Source organism: Triticum urartu, chromosome 7A, assembly GCF_056163025.1.
Source record: "Triticum urartu cultivar PI428250 chromosome 7A, HENAU_Tu73, whole genome shotgun sequence".
Lineage (NCBI taxonomy): Eukaryota > Viridiplantae > Streptophyta > Magnoliopsida > Poales > Poaceae > Triticum > Triticum urartu.
Window position 1 is genome coordinate 252,127,962 of NC_141879.1, and position 11,689 is coordinate 252,139,650.

Consider the following 11,689-nt stretch of genomic DNA (forward strand, 5'->3'; position numbering starts at 1 on the left):
GGGGTAAGTTACGAAAGTACGCCCACCGATTTGAGGCGGTTCTTTCGGTTCAGGGGTATCACGGGCATTTCGCGTGTCGGGATTTCACAGGAGGTTGGGAGTTTTCGCACGCGTCGTAATTTTGGAATAGCAAGCCGCGGGTTGAGATGGTGGGAGTTGTCAGAGCACAACGAGACAAAGATATATCTTAAATATTTTGGGCTAACAAGGCGCGGGTTGAAATTTCTGGACAAGCCTAACGTGTATTGTACCAAATCAATTCGCACTACAAATGTCATGCCAAACTTTGAATTCGTGTTATGTTCAATTAAAATATTTCGCTACGTGTATAATGCATGCAACCTAGTACTCAAATGAACGTTTTAGTGCATTCCAAACGTATATACTACCGCTTCAATATGAACTAAATTTGAAGTCGTTTCTCTATTTGAATAAGATCGACAATAATGATTGTTGTGAAGTCAAAGCATTTGAATTCGTTTCTCTGTTTTAATAAGATCTACAATCGTCATTATTGTCAAGTTAAACCATCGTTTGTGTATTATCTTCACGGCACACCACATGATTAGTCTCAAGTTACATATGAACTATGTGTACTATATGAACTCGAACTCGATTTTTTGAATCCACTTTATGTTCATTTCAAATCATAGTACATTTCAAGCTCTAGCTAGATCTTCACAAACTAAACCATGTCTCATATGTATAATGTGTTTATCACATTATGTATGGTGCCCCGCCCCCTACGCCTACAAGTATTTAGATGTGAGTTGCAAACACCACACATTACCACAAATTCAAATAAAATGTGAGAATGTTCGATATATAGTATTGTTTAGATTGTTTGATATTTAGTTGTAAGATGCAAACACCACACATTATCACAAATTCAAATAAAATGTGAGATTGTTCGATGTATAGTATGGTTTAGATTGTTCGACATTTAGATGTGAGTTGCAAACGCCATGCATTATCACATTACGGTATAACATATGCAAAACCAGAACACGCATATCACCGCTATATTCATGCATGCATATGTTTAAAACACTATGATCTCCTATTCAAATATATGAATCCACTTTCATATCAAATTATGATCTTTGTTAGTCTACACCCACACAATCCTCTAACCTTTGTAGCTACCACTAACTTTCTCTCGTGCATGCACACGCCCTCCTCGCCCTCCCCCTCCCTCAGCATTCTATCCATCGCGCACATTCATTTTTTTCTTTAGGTCGTTCTCCCACAGTCTCCACAACTCCTTTCCGACACACACTGGTCGATAAACTTCTCCAGCGATGTTTGCCTACAACATACACACGCACCTGCTTCAATCCCCTCCTTTATGTGTCGTTGCTTTGTGTCTCTCATATGATCCCACAAACGTGTAAACTCTCGCCCCTCTTTTCATCGATCTCACAACCACACACTCCTCCCCCTATCTAGCTAGTAGCTGGGCCTCTCGCACCACCTCCTAGCTCCATTCTCTCTGTCTATCCGTCTGGCCGGGCCTTATTTGCCTCTAACAAATGGACGTACACCGACCGATCTCCCGCTATACATATAGCTAGCTAGGTCCTTATAACTCGTTTTTTCCCACGCGTCGATCGATCTACCTCATTAGTTATGTCTCTCCCTTCCTCTGATAAACAACAATTGATCTACTGATCTAGTTAGGTTTGCTTACCAAACACATGGTTCCCCTTCATCATCCATGGATGTGTCCCGACAGATCTATCACGCACAGGCACACACAGAAACACATCCCCACTCTTATTGATAATATTGCAGTTCCACCCTCACTTTGTCTAGTAGGCCTCTCCCACCATCTTCGAGAAGCAACTCCATCACCCATCCAGCACTCTACCCCTCTCCCTCCCTCTCTCTCTCCTCTCTCTTTCTCTGTCTCATCCTATTTCCCGTCCTTTAGTTATGTATGGATGTCGACCGATCTCCCTCAAGACATAGCTGGGTCTCTCCTTCTCAACACATATACGAGTCACTTTGTCCTGCCAGTCTCCATGAGGATAGGTTCCACCTCTTCTTCAATTGCAATTTCAGTCAACGGGTCTGGTCTTATCTTCAGATTGATTGGTTCGGAGGTCAGGATGTGACCTCCTGCTTGTTGCACGCCAAGAAGAATTTTAAACAACCTTTTTTCTTTGAGGTTATGCTCACGGCGGCTTGGTGCATTTGGACTACTAGGAATGGCAAGATCTTCAGATCCGAGAGGGCCTCTTTTGGGGTGTGGAGGGGAAAATTTGTACATGATATTAACCTGGTGTATCATAGAGTGAGGGAGAGTGTTAAGCCTGCTTTCTTAGCTTGGGTTAATAATCTTCGTTAGTTTGTTGTATTTTGTAACATAGGTAAGTAGGTAAGTTTCTTTTCACCTCTTTTAGTTTGTAAATAGGTGAACCTCTTTTCTTTTCTATTTGAATAAAAGACTGTGGAGCTTTTGCTTCATAGTACATAGTCAAAAAAACACATATACGAGTCGTTCTACCTCTATAGTTAGGCATATGCCTACCCCTCCCCACCCCCTCCCACACACACACACACCAATACATCGAGCGCTCTAGTCATGTCTCCCTGCCACACACAAACTTGACATGTTCCCTCTGACGTTCCAGTAGCTAGGTCAGTCGCCCTATATCTTTGACTTGCACATACACACAATTTCGACGGCTCTCTTCATCGATGTCGCACCCACCCACTTGATCCTCTCTTCGACTCTATCGATATCTATGACCCCTCCCTCTCTTCTCATGGATCGCCTGATCCTCTATATATGATATGGATAGGCCACCATTTCACACACATTGCATGCAAAATTTTGTTTGAGATGTCATCGACACATATTCCCACAAATCATTCATGAAATCAACCTCCCCCCCAAAACAAAAAGCACTCACGAATGCACAAGCCATTTGTCTAGGTTTGTATCTCTCACACAAAACCACGTAGGTGGGGGACATGCATGAAGAGAAGAGGTGCACGCACGGCGCACGTACTCCCATCTCTTTCCCAACCACACCCGCGCGGGTACACGGTGGAGCTCATTTATGTACGAAAAGGCAGCCCACGTGGTAATTTGACACGTGTACTGGTTGTCCACTAGATGGAGGGAGGATCGTCTACCACGGGTGAACAAACAAATTGTGACTTGACGCGTTATGTTAAAAAAGAGGCAAACCATGTGGGGCCTACCTTAGAGGCAAGGCTCTATACACTGGAGTACTTTTGATGTGTCCCGTCAACTCGCAGAATGAGGAGAAGCTTGCTTGTATGCCGTCTCCCCCGCCCACAGGCGCAGTGGCTCGCAGGATGAGGTGAAGCTTGCTTACTACGCCTTATGCCCGCTCCCTCGCCCACGCGTGCGGTGGCTCGCGGGACGAGGAGAAAATTTTACTAGTACTCCCTTCATTTACTCCTCGTCCCTACCTTGGTTAGAGAGATTATCATATTGTTTGGAATATATGTCCTTAGTTAGATTTCAATATGAACTACTAGTACATACTCCAAACACTGATGTATATAGACGTATTTTAGAGTGTAGATTCACTCATTTTACTCCGTATGTAGTCCATATTGAAACGGATGTAATAGTACGCACTCTCCCTCGCCCCTCGACCCTTGCCACATGGTGGATGTGCAGCAATTCATTCGGTCTCATATAGCCAGAACGATATATACTGCAGTACCATTATTGCTCGACTTCCCGAAGAGGCGAAGAGCCAATCACAAGGATAATAGTTTGGAGATGCCAAGTGCAAGGTATATAGGAGAACGAGTAGTAGGTGCTGCATCATTTATAAATAAAAGTTGTAGTGTGAGGTGGGCCATGTAATCACTGAGTCTGCGTGTTTTCACTGCTCTTGCACTCCTCCGACGTAAGAATGGAGAAAATTGTAATCTAGTAGTGCCTCCTTTCGCCGAAAGCGTGGGACATCCAGCAGTCCTACCACCTCAGTAATAAATGACCAATGAGCCGTCAAATCACATAGACCCAACAGTAAGTTGGACGGACGAAGTAACCATCACTCTTCAGTCTGCTTCTCCCTTCAACGCAAGCGCCAGTGAAAGGTCGCGTCCGCTCTGCCCGTGCATGAATGCGGCACCGATTCTTTGGAGCGGCGCTGACCGTTTCGGGCGGGAAGCACGCGTGGGCGATGGAGGGGCTTTGGGTGGGCCAGGCTGGTCAGGAGCGGGTGTGGCAGCTGTCCGCCTGTCCCTACCGGACGCCCAGAAATGAGAGGATGCACCAACTCTCGAGGAGTCTCGAAATGGTCGAGACATAAAGATTGATATATTGGAAGGCTATATTTGGATATCGGAAACATTCCGGGTGAAATCGGGATTTTACCGGAGTACCGGGGGGTTACCGGAACCTCCCCGGGGGTTAATGGGCCTACATGGGCCCTAAGGGAGAAGAGGAGGGCCGGCCAGGTTAGGTCGCGTGCTCCCTTCCCCCCTATTCCGAATAGGACAAGGAAGGGGGGGGGGGGCGGCGCCCCCCTTTCCTCTTTCCCCCTTACCCTTTCCTTCTCCAACAAGGCAAGAAGGGGGAGTCCTACTCCCGGTGGGAGTAGGACTCCTCCAGGCGCACCCCTAGGGGCCGGCCGCACCTCCCCCCTCCCTCCTTTATATACGGGGGCAGGGGGGCACCCCATGACACACAAGTTGATCTTTGTGATCGTTCCTTAGCCGTGTGCGGTGCCCCCTTCCACCATATTCCACCTCGGTCATACCGTAGCGGTGCTTAGGCGAAGCCCTGCGTCGGTAGAACATCATCACCGTCATCACGGCGTCGTGCTGACAAAACTCTCCCACAACACTCGGCTGGATCGGATCTCAAGGGACGTCACTGAGTTGAACATGTGCAGAACTCGGAGGTGATGTACGTTCGGTACTTGGATCGGTTGGATTGGGAAGACGTACGACTACTTCCTCTATGTTGTGTCAACACTTCCATTGCTGGTCTATGAGGGTACGTAGACAACACTCTCCCCTCTCGTTGCAATGCATCACCATGATCTTGCGTGTGCGTAGGAAATTTTTTGAAATTACTACGTTCCCCAACAGTGGCATCCGAGCCCGAGTAGAACACAAGTGAGTTGTGGGCGATATAAGTCATACTTCTTACCAGCATGTCATACTTTGGTTCGGTGGTATTGTTGGATGAAGCGTCCCGGACCGACCTTACGCGTACGCTTACGCGAGACTGGTTCTACCGACGTCCTTTGCACACAGGTGGCTGGCAAGTGTCAGTTTCTCCAACTTTAGTTGAATCGAGTGTGGCTACGCCCGGTCCTTGCGAAGGTTAAAACAGCACCAACTTGACAAACTATCATTGTGGTTTGATGCGTAGGTAAGAACGGTTCTTGCTAAGCCCGTAGCAGCCACGTAAAACTTGCAACAACAAAGTAGAGGACGTCTAACTTGTTTTTGCAGGGCATGTTGTGATGTGATATGGTCAAGACATGATGCTAAATTTTATTGTATGAGATGATCATGTTTTGTAATCGAGTTATCGGCAACTGGCAGGAGCCATATGCTTGTAGCTTTATTGTATGCAATGCAATCGCGCTGTAATGCTTTACTTTATCACTAAGCGGTAGCGATAGTCGTGGAAGCATAAGATTGGCGAGACGACAACGATGCTACGATGGAGATCAAGGTGTCGCGCTAGTGACGATGGTGATCATGACGGTACTTCGGAGATGGAGATCACAAGTACAAGATGATGATGGCCATATCATATCACTTATATTGATTGCATGTGATGTTTATCTTTTATGCATCTTATCTTGCTTTGATTGACGGTAGCATTATAAGATGATCTTTCACTAAATTTCAAGATAAAAGTGTTCTCCCTGAGTATGCACCGTTGCCAAAGTTCGTCGTGCCCAGACACCACGTGATGATCGGGTGTGATAAGCTCTACGTCCATCTACAACGGGTGCAAGCCAATTTTGCACATGCAGAATACTCAGGTTAAACTTGATGAGCCTAGCATATGCAGATATGGCCTCGGAACACTGAGACCGAAAGGTCGAGCGTGAATCATATAGTATATATGATCAACATATTGATGTTCACCATTGAAAGCTACTCCATTTCACGTGATGATCAGTTATGGTTTAGTTGATTTGGATCACATGATCACTTAGAAGATTAGAGGGATGTCTTTCTAAGTGGGAGTTCTTAAGTAATATGATTAATTGAACTTAAATTTATCATGAACTTAGTACCTAATAGTATCTTGCTTGTCTATGTTTGATTGTAGATAGATGGCCCGTGCTATTGTTCCGTTGAATTTTAATGCGTTCCTTGAGAAAGCAAAGTTGAAAGATGATGGTAGCAATTACACGGACTGGGTCCGTAACTTGAGGATTATCCTCATTGCTGCACAGAAGAATTACGTCCTGGAAGCACCACTGGGTGCCAGGCCTACTGCTGGAGCAACACCAGATGTTATGAACGTCTGGCAGAGCAAAGCTGATGACTACTCGATAGTTCAATGTGCCATGCTTTAGGCTTAGAATCGGGACTTCAACGACGTTTTGAACGTCATGGAGCATATGAGATGTTCCAGGAGTTGAAGTTAATATTTCAAGCAAATGCCTGGATTGAGAGATATGAAGTCTCCAATAAGTTCTATAGCTGCAAGATGGAGGAGAATAGTTCTGTCAGTGAACATATACTCAAAATGTCTGGGTATCATAATCACTTGACTCAACTGGGAGTTAATCTTCCTGTTGACAGTGTCATTGACAGAGTTCTTCAATCACTGCCACCAAGCTACAAGAGCTTCGTGGTGAACTATAACATGCAAGGGATGGATAAGACGATTCCCGAGCTCTTCGCAATGCTAAAGGCTGCGGAGGTAGAAATCAAGAAGGAGTATCAAGTGTTGATGGTCAACAAGACCGCCAGTTTCAAGAAAAAGGGCAAAGGGAAGAAGAAGGGGAACTTCAAGAAGAACAGCAAGCAAGTTGCTGCTCAGGAGAAGAAACCCAAATCTGGACCTAAGCCTGAAACTAAGTGCTTCTACTGCAAGCAGACTGGACACTGGAAGCGGAACTGCCCCAAGTATTTGGCGGATAAGAAGGATGGCAAGGTGAACAAAGGTATATGTGATATACATGTTATTGATGTGTACCTTACTAGAGCTTGCAGTAGCACCTGGGTATTTGATATTGGTTCTGTTGCTAATATTTGCAACTCGAAACAGGGACTACGGATTAAGCGAACACTGGCGAAGGACGAGGTGACGATGCGCGTGGGAAATGGTTCCAAAGTCGATGTGATCGCGGTCGGCACGCTACCTCTACATCTACCTTCGGGATTAGTATTAGACCTAAATAATTGTTATTTAGTGCAAGCATTGAGCATGAACATTATATCTGGATCTTGTTTGATGCGAGACGGTTATTCATTTAAATCAGAGAATAATGGTTGTTCTATTTATATGAGTAATATCTTTTATGGTCATGCACCCTTGAAGAGTGGTCTATTTTTGATGAATCTCGATAGTAGTGATACACATATTCATAATGTTGAAGCCAAAAGATGCAGAGTTGATAATGATAGTGCAACTTATTTGTGGCACTGCCATTTAGGTCATATCAATATAAAGCGCATGAAGAAACTCCATACTGATGGACTTTTGGAATCACTTGATTATGAATCACTTGGTACTTGCGAACCGTCCCTCATGGGCAATATGACTAAAATGCCATTCTCCGGTACTATGGAGAGAGCAAAAGATTTGTTGCAAATCATACATACAGATGTATGTGGTCCGATGAATGTTGAGGCTCGTGGCAGATATCGTTATTTTCTCACCTTCACAGATGATTTAAGCAGATATGGGTATATCTACTTAATGAAACATAAGTTTGAAACATTTGAAAAGTTCAAAGAATTTCAGAGTGAAGTTGAAAATCATCGTAACAAGAAAATAAAGTTTCTATGATCTGATCGTGCAGGAGAATATTTGAGTTACGAGTTTGGTCTACATTTGAAACAATGCGGAATAGTTTCGCAACTCACGCCACCCGGAACACCATAGCGTAATGGTGTGTCCGAATGTCGCAATCGTACTTTATTAGATATGGTGCGATCTATGATGTCTCTTACTGATTTACCGCTTGGGGTTATGCTTTAGAGACGGCTGCATTCACGTTAAATAGGGCACCATCCAAATCCGTTGAGACGACGCCTTATGAACTGTGTGTCGTGGTTTTCTCACGGCAGATGTCCTAGAGAAAGGTGTAGCGACCCGACCCGAATGGGTCAAGTCTCTGTGCTTATGTGTCATCCCTGGATCAGTATGCTGACACACACAGTACTCGAAGGATTTATAACAGAGGTAAATCACATGTATAAAGTAACATAAATACTATTACCTCAATCCATATAGCGGAAGCAACAAGGTTGTGGTTTCCCATCAACACCAACGGCAAAGTTGAGTGTAGAAATCGTAACCCTAACGTATCACTTACCCGTCGTAAGAAACCTGCAACATAAGACGTTGCAGCCCGAAATGGGTCAGTACATTGAATGTACTGGCAAATTCACACCATAGAGAAAATGATGAACAATGGCTACCACTATATGCATATTTGGCTGGTGGTAAGCTCTATGGTTATAAGGTTTTTGCGTAAAGCCAATTTTTCCCTACTGCAAAGGAATAAATTTATTTAACTATCATGGTGGTTGTGAAACATTGAGAATGGTTGACAGCATTCTCAATCCCAATTAAAAATAATTAGAACCCAACAACATTAATTAGAAGTAACATGTTGAGATTCACATGATATTCAAGTACTAGATACTCAAGTTGTCCATAACCGGGGACACAGCTAATCATGATTAGTTTGTACACTCTGCAGAGGTTTGCGCACTTTTCCCCACAAGAATCGATCGCCTCCGTTTGTTTTCTCGCACTACATGGTGTTTGAGAAGACGGATGACCGAGACACAGTCTTTCAGAAGCGCTAGCACCTTACATGTGGGGTAGACCGTTACACCTACATCCCCTACATCTGCTAGTCCACCCCGTAAGAGTTCGCACTACTTAGTCAACTATGCCAGAGCCCATAATGGCTTGTGGCTGCACACGGAAGTTTCTAGCATGAAAGATCTTATGATCCCTTTGAGCCTGGGTGGCGGTCCAAAATAAAACAGGCAAGTCCTGATAGACATCAGGTGCCTCAATCCACCCAGATGTGTGTTTAAGTTGCCACCTTAGATAAACCATTAAAATTATCAACTCACATCTGCCATGGATATCACTCACCCAATCCACGTCTACTAGCATAGCATGGCATAATAAGCAAACGTAGAAGTAACTCCCAAAGGTTTCATAATAAACAGGTGATAGGTACTACCTCATCTACTTCCCATCCCACAATTTAATTAGATCCTAATCATGCAATGTGAGAGGATTGATCTAATGCAATAAAACATGGGTTGTAGAAAAGGTATGATCAAAGTGTTACTTGCCTGCAATGTTGATGAAGATGATTCGCACTCAAAACTCGTGATAGATCTACTCGTCACACTCCGGTCAATCTATCGTAAGCAAACAATAGTAACCACACAATAAGTACTCATCTAATGCACAAGTAAAACTCGAACAAGAGAACGAACCAGAAGGTTCAACTTAAGAACTCCGGTTGCAAAGAAAGAAGGAACCGAACAAAGAAACCGAAAACACACGGCGGAAGAACAGCTCGGTTCTAGCAAGTTGAACTAGGTCAAAATTTTACAGTAGCAAAAACTTGTTTAAGTTGATTAGACGGAACGGCGGTTTCGAAACGAATTCCAGGCGCTTGAATCACCTGATTCCGATAAATGGGCGAGAAGATAAACTAGAACGAAGATCGGATCTGAGATCGTGATCGCGGAATAAATTCGACGAGAAGAAATAGAAGAACGGTTAAACGAACGGACGTTCGTTAACCGGGAATAATCGGTGATCACGTTCGTTGAGACGAACGGTCCGAAAGAAGAACGAAAACCGATCTAGGGTTTTCGGAAAAGAAACCGAAAAAGAAAACGGAAATCCGATCTAGGGTTTCGAAAAAGAAACCGAAACGAAGAATCGGAGAGAAAAACCGGAAAAGAAAACCGGAACGGTTTCTTTTAAAAGAACCGAACCACGGGGAAGAAAAAGAGAGGCGCGGGGCTACCTCCGGCGAGGCGGGGCGAATGGTGGCGACGGCGGCGTGCTAGGGCGGCGGCGGCGGTGCTATAGGGGCGGCGGCGGCGTGGGCAAGGTGCGGCGGCGCGGGTGTGGGGCGCGGCTTGGGGAGGAGAGGGGGTTTGGGTTTTTGGTGTGAGGAGAGGGGGGGTGTGGGGGTATTTATATTGGTGAGGGGAGAGATTACTTGGGGTAGGGAACAAGAAATAGAGTAGGAATAGGAAAGAAAAAGAGGAAACGGAGTAGGACTAGGAATACGAAACAAAGGATAAAGGGGCAAGGGGCTACCCTAGAATCCTTTTAGGATTCGTAGAGCAAGAGACGGCGGCCTGGGGCGCTCCTGGCGCCTGGCGCTGCGCTGCGCGCAGGGAGGCTGCGGCTTGGCTTGGGCCTTTGGTCCGGCTGGGCCTTGGTCCAGTTTTTTTTTAACTGATTCCGCGCGCAGAAGAAAAAACGAAAAAGAAAACTAAACGGGCTCCAAAATTCTAAAAGTAAATTTTCCCCGACTCCTTAAAATGAGTCGAACAAAATGAACTTTTCTCCAGACCTAAAATAAAATTTTCAAAAACGCGCATTTTTCCCTATCCAAAGAAAAACAAACAAACACTGGAAAACAAAATTTGATCTATTTATTAAATCTTCATTTTTCCTATATTTTGGGAAAGTCATATTATTCCCTCTCTTATATATTTTTTTTACGTCGGAAAAATAATTGAAGATGAAATAAATAAATCAAATGATCCTCTTTTCCAATTCGAGAAAACTCTCAAATAAGAAAATAACGAAATCTCCAACTCTCTCCGAGGGTCCTTGAGTTGCGTGAAATTTCTAGGATCGACCAAAAAGCAAGAAAAAGATATGCATGATGATCTAATATTCCAAATTGAAAATAAATTCAAAAGAACTTTGAATTTAATTCTTTGAAACTCCCAACTCATATTTCATATAATTTGAAGAAGTCATTTTATCTTCTCTCATGAAAATCATTGAGTCGCATAAAGTTTCAAAATTGGAATACTTTCAAATGAAATTCAAATATTTTCAACACCCCTTGTCATTTAAATAAATGGAAGAAGTCATGTCATCTTCTCTCCGGGGTTTAGTGTTTGAAAAGAATTTGAATTCATGGAGATCAGAAAGCAAATATGAAAGTTTGGGAAAGTCCTTTTATTCCCTCTCATTTAACTTTCAAAAAGTTTCGAATTCACTCACTTTCAGACAATCAATCAAACAATCAGTCAAATCTATCTATTTATTATAACATTCCAAAATTTAGAATTTTGGGATGTTACAAACCTACCACCCTTAAATGAATCTCGTCCTCGAGATTCGGAGAGGCTAGCAAGAAAAGGTTAGAGTTTGGGGGTCTTCTCAAAATCCATCGATCATCACACGGGGTCAGGGGTGCTACCACCCTTAGAAGCCTGGTTACAGCTCCATCAAAACTCATATACTTCATCCATATTGTTAACA